We start from the raw sequence: 6,359 nt of genomic DNA, 5'->3' as shown, positions 1-6,359 counted from the left end.
CTGCAATGTAATCAGTTCTGTAAGAGGGGTACATAATGGTGGGAGGGGACACAGAAGAAGCTCCCTGGCTTAGGAAGGACCTAAGTAGGAGTTTTCCAGATGGACAAAGCATGGAAGGGCATCTGTTTATCAGGAACAGCGTGTGCAAAGTCTAGGAGATGAGAAAGAGTGTGGCTTCTTTAAGGAACTGCACATAGTATGCAGGATATTTGTGTCAATGTAGGGCGTGTGCCAGATCGTGAAATGTTTTCTGTATCATGCTAAGAAGTTGGGTTGATTATCGAAGAGAGTTGGGAGCCACTAAAGGGGACTCCCTAAGGGAGTGGCATAGTCACATTTACATTTGGAAGAGGCTGTATAGAATGAATTAGAGGAGGGAAAAATAGAGGCAGGGGAATTTTAGAAAATTAATGAAACAGTACAAGCAAGAAATGATAAGACTGTGCTATGGGGCTAGTTTTGCAAGGATAATAACATTGACACAGTTTTTGGAGATAGATGCAGAGATACATGACCCTTCAGAATGTATCTTTATTTTAAAATATGTATCCAACATTTATCATTTAGAAGCAGCAATCTTTTATTGAATTTATTGGGGTGACAATGGTTATATAGGTTTCAGGTACACAATTCTATAACACATCATCTGTATGTTCACCATCCCAAGTCAAGTCCCCTTCCATTACCATTTATTCCCCCCCTTTTTCCTCCTACCACCCCCTTTTCCCTCTGGCAATCACCATACTGTTGTGTGTGTCTATGGTTTTCTTCTTAATCCCTTCCCTTTTTCACCCAGCCCCCAAACCCCTCCCCTCTGACAGCTGTCAGTCTGTTCTCTGTATCTACGAGTCTGTTTCTATTTGTTTGTTAATTTATCTTGTTCATTAGATTCCACATGTAATTAAAATCATATGGTACCTGTCTTACTGTGACTGGCTTATTTCACTTAGCATAATGCTCTCCAGGCACATGCTGTCACAAAGGGTAAGATTTCCTTTTTTTTTTATGACTGAGTAGTATTCCATTGCATAAATATACGATAGCTTCTTTATCCACTCATCTATTGATGGGCCCTTATGTTGCTTCTATACCTTGTAGAAGCAACAATTTCTTAAGTTTATATATACTAGGTTATCATGAGCCTTATTGACAGATTTTAAAAGTAGAGAATTTAAAACCCATACATTTAAAGTGAAGAACCTTAAGATATCAAAACTTTTACATTTTTTTGGTAAGGAATGAGGGAAATAAAAATGTAAGTATATAGATATAGATAAATATTATATTTTGCATAAAAAACACCTGAAAAACAAATCAGAAACCTCTCATGTAGGGGTTTCCTATATGTAGGGATATAGGAAATGGGTTAGAAAGGACAGAGATGGAAGGGAGAGATTTTTCTGAGTATATCTCTTATAGAATTTTTATTGTGATCCATGTAAATGTGTTACGTATTTTTTTAAAAACCAAGCCAACCCTAAAATTAAAAACACACTGAAACAAATTAAACAAATTGTGCATGAAATTATTAAGATAACCACAAAGAGACAAGAATTTTGAATGAATTTTTTAACACAATGCTCTGATTGTACATTTACATATTTTTAAAATTTTTATTTATTGATTGATTTTTAAAGAGAGATAGGAAGGGGAGAGAGAGAGAGAAGAAGGGAAACATTAATTTGTTGTTCCACTTATTTATGCATTCATTGGTTGATTCTTGTATGCACCCTGACTGGGGATCAAACTCACAACCTTGGCGTATTGGGACAATGCTTTAACCAACTGAGCTACCCAGGGCCTGTACATTTATATATTCTAAGAACAAAAAAAATTTGAAGGCATCTTAAACTTCATCCTCTTTTTTAATTTTGAGTTGCAATTGTAGCATTTTTGAGACTATTTTGTGTATATATAGGATACAGCAAATAAATATTTTGATATTTATAGGAACTAAGAGGTTTAGTGCAAGAAAAACAGTATACAAATGTCAAATTATAAAGTTAAGAAAAATGTAATGTTAAAATCTGAATTAATAATCTGTGCATCAAAGGGCACAATCAACAAGTAAAAAGGCAACTTATATAATGGAAGAAAATATTTATAAATTATATATCTGATAAGAGATTATTATCTAGAATATATAAAGAACTCCTAAAACTCAACAATAACAAAAAAACATAACCTGGTTTTTAAAATGGGCAAAAGATTTGAATAGACATTTTTCCAAAGAAGACATACAAATGGCCGACAGGCATGTGAAAAGATGTTCAACGTCACTAACCATAAGGGAAATGAAAATCAAAACCACATGCCCATCAGGATGGCTACTATTAAAAAACAAACAAACAAACAAAACTGAAAATAAATGTTGGTGAGGATGTGAAGAAATTGAAACCCTTGCACACACTGTTGGTGGAAATATAAAATGGTGCAGCTGCTATGGAAAACATTATGGTGGCTCCTAAAAAAATTAAAAATAAAATCACCATATAACCCAGCAATTCCACTTCTAGGTATATACTCAAAAGAATTAAAAGTAGGGTCTTGAATAGATAGATATATGTGCACCCATGTTCATAGTAGCATTATTCACAATAGCCAAGAGGTGAAAGCAACCCAAATGTCCATCAACTGATTAACGAATAAATAAAATTTGGTATATTCATACAATAGAATATTTTTCAGCCTCAAAAAAGAAAGGAAATTCTGGTACGTGCTACAACATGGATGAAACTTGAAGACATTATGTTAAATAAAATAAGCCAGTCACAAAAAGACAAATACTGTATGATTCTGCTTATATGATGTACCTAGAGTAGGTAAATTCATAGAAACAAAAAAATCAGGGGGTTGCCAGGAGCTGGGAGTGGAGGGATGAGGAGTTTTTGCTTAATCAGTTTGCTTCACATATTTCAGGTTTGCAATATGAAAAATTTCTGGAAATTGTTTGCACAACAATGTGAATATACTTAACATTACTGAACTGTACAGATAAAAATGGTTAAAATCGTAAATTTTGTTATCAGTATTTTATCACAATTTTTAAAAATCTGAATCAAAATAGTACTATGAGCTCACGATTTTTAAAATTACAGGGTGGGGCAAAAGTAGGTTTACAGTTGTTCATATGGAAAACAATACAATAATTAATAGATAAGAATACAAGAATAAACTCTGTTTTGCATATTCACAACTGTAAACCTACTTTTGCCCCACCCTGTAATATTTTTTAGTGCTGTCCTTTGAAAGGCGTAGAAACAATGGCACAATTGAGTTGATCTCTAAAAACTATTTCCCACCAAAAAGAACCAGAACTCCTTAAAGAAATGGCTGATATCAGCTCTGGATAGAGAAAAACAAGTTGAGCCCAGGATATCTTAATGTGACAAAAAGCAAGAAAGACCAACAGGGATTCACAAAAGGACACAGGAGCCAGTTTGAAGAGCCTCCCACTCTTCAATTGGAGAGATACAATTTGGACAACAAAAGGAATGAATAATTATAAAGTATTAAATGCTTAAAAACTCCATGAGTTCATAGGGAGAGAAATTACACCAATGCCTTACTCTAAAAGTTGATAATTAAAGGGAAGAATTTATCCTACTTTTTTTGTAGGAACTGTAGTTCATTCACAGTGAATGAGAGCAAGTTCTACAGAATAACACAGTTAAAATTTTAGGAAGAATAATAAAAACAGAAAATCACCATTTGCTGCCTCTGATAAATTGGTTGATTTGGGCAAAAATTATAAATGGAATCTAAAACCATTAGGTAAAATGTTGTGGTGGAACAAGATATTCACACATGCTAATATAACCCACAGATTACTTACAAACTGCAAAGAGAAACCTTATTCAACAACAGTGAAGGGTGTGAGAAAACCTGATTTGTAAACTGACAAGGTAGCCTGCTAGTTTCTCAAATGCCTTTAAAAGATACAGGACTCCTGAATTAGTGAGAGTTTATTCCTCATAATGTATTGACATTTTTGTGCTGGTTCCCCAAAACCCAAATGGGAAAATGAAGAGGGCCAGATGATGCCTCAAACAGTGGGTTGTATAATAGTAAAAGAACCCTGAGCTTAGGGAACCCTAATCTTTTATACTGGACAGTAAGTATGCCGGCCCATGGCTGCAGAGAGAGAGAGACACTATCTCTACCCAAGGCTATTGGGTATCCAAACTTCCTTGAAAAGATAGTCCAGAGGGGAAAACGGCAGTCAATGCCTCCCTCACAAGTTGTACAGAAACTTGAGAGACAGATGTAGAACTCTCTCCCCATACATACTTACAATGGAGTGATCTGGCCATTGACATCTTAATCAAGTGTTCAAATCTAGCATCGCTAATAATGGGACCCCTGTACCTTCTGATATGATGCAACACAAAGCACAAAAACTCCCTATGAGTTTTCAGATAGAATCTGATCATAACTTCCAGATTACTAGGAATATAGGGAATAGAGAAACAAATTACCACCACCAGGCAGCAATCAGACAAATCCACATTCAACAACTGGCCCAGTCAGTTAAAAAAGTCAATGTCGCCTGGCCTGCGTGGCTCAGTGGTTGACCTAGGATCCAGGAGATCACGGTTCAATTCTGTCAGGGCACATGTGGGCTCAGTTCCAGCGGGGGGGGGGGGGGGGGTGCAGGAGGGAGCCGATCAATGACTCTCTCATCATTGATGTTTCTATCTCTCTCTCCCTCTCCCTTCCTCTCTCTGAAATCAATAAAAATATACTTTTTAAAAAGTCAATGTCATTCTCTTCAGAATGGTATGTGGAAAGATAATCTAGTATAAAAGAAGATATAATCAAATGCAATGCAGGAATCTTGATCAGATTCTGAATCAGAAAAAGATACTTTGGGGACAATGGGGGAAGTTTGACATGGACTGGATATTAGATTATTTTAGGGAATTGTCTTAGGTGTGTTAATAATAGTTTTATAAAAGAATGTCCTTATTCTTTTTGTAAAATAGTTTTGTAAAAGAATGTCCTTATTCTTAAAAGATACATTTTGAAGAGTCATGTATATCTGCAACATTTTAAAATTCTTCAGCAACAAACACACACATTCTTATTCTCTCTCTCTCTCTCTCTCTCTCTCTCTCTCACACACACACACACACACACACACACACACACACACACACTAGATTGAACTACAGGAAATTGTTTCTATTCAACCATTTTCTATTATAATTTAATATGGCTCAGCCTAATAAATAGACAAATAAAACAAGTATAGCAAGTGTTAAGAGTTGTTAGTTAAAGTCTGGTGGTGGATATATGTCTTGTACTAGTCCTTGAACTTTCCTGGATATTTGAGAATTTTATTAATAAAATTTGAAAAAATAAACAAAATAAGAAAAATATGTTTGTCATAAAAACTTATGGAGGAAGTGAATCCTTAGTAGCTATATGACACTTAGTAGCTATATGACAGCAAGGATGCCAAGAGAAGATTCTTGGGAAGGAAGGGGAGTGGAACTGGAGGAGGCCTGATTCTATGCACATCCGCCATGGGACCCCCCACCCTCACTGCCCCAATAAGCATAATCCTATCTAAGAACAGTGTGCTGTAGTACAAACCTCCTAAATACTAGATTTGGGTTCCTAAGGCCCACCCACCAGATGCTATGTGACCGGGGTGAGGTATTTACCTTCTCTGAGGACTTAGCATTGAGTAGATCTGAAGAACTAAGAGGAAAGAGCAGTTTAGGATGACTTCCAGATTTCTGGCATAGTGACATCTCAGGAAGAGGAGGCATAAGCATCCCTTGGGAGGTGGGGGGAGGTGTTTCAGGCCAAAGTGCTCAAAGTGGAAAGAGAGACCTGATCTTTAGAAGTGGTCTAGGAACTTGGAGTCATCTTCTCCCAGCATGGTTCATCCTCTCCTTAGCCCTGAAGTCTGACTTCTCATTGTCCACCTCCCAAGGGGCTGGGGAACAGAATATGAGACAGGGCAGTGACACTGGGAAGAAGGAGCTACTCCCACCAGCCTGTGGGCAAAAGGTGTGAGCATCCGCTCCTGCTGGTCCCCTCCCCAATCTACTTCTCCACTTCACTTCCTTCCTTCCTCCCCTTCATTGTTTTTTTTGTGTGTCAACTGTGCCATTTTTACTTTATTCCTTTTTTCTTTTCACAGAGAAATAAAGGTCTAGAAATTTTTTTAATGATTTTTTTCTGTACCCCAAGCTGATGAAGTGGAATAGAGCATTATGTCTATTTTTCAAATGCTTCATAATGAGCATATATTGCTTTATTTTTAAAGGTAAAATATTTTTAAAACAGTTCTAATGGTATAAAGCTTAGAAACAGCAAAAACATAGTTTTGTTTATGATAAACTATA

This window comes from Miniopterus schreibersii (assembly GCF_964146895.1).
Source record: "Miniopterus schreibersii genome assembly, chromosome: 2".
NCBI lineage: Eukaryota > Metazoa > Chordata > Mammalia > Chiroptera > Miniopteridae > Miniopterus > Miniopterus schreibersii.
The sequence above is the reverse complement of the archived record's forward strand: the minus strand, read 5'-3'. Positions refer to the sequence as shown.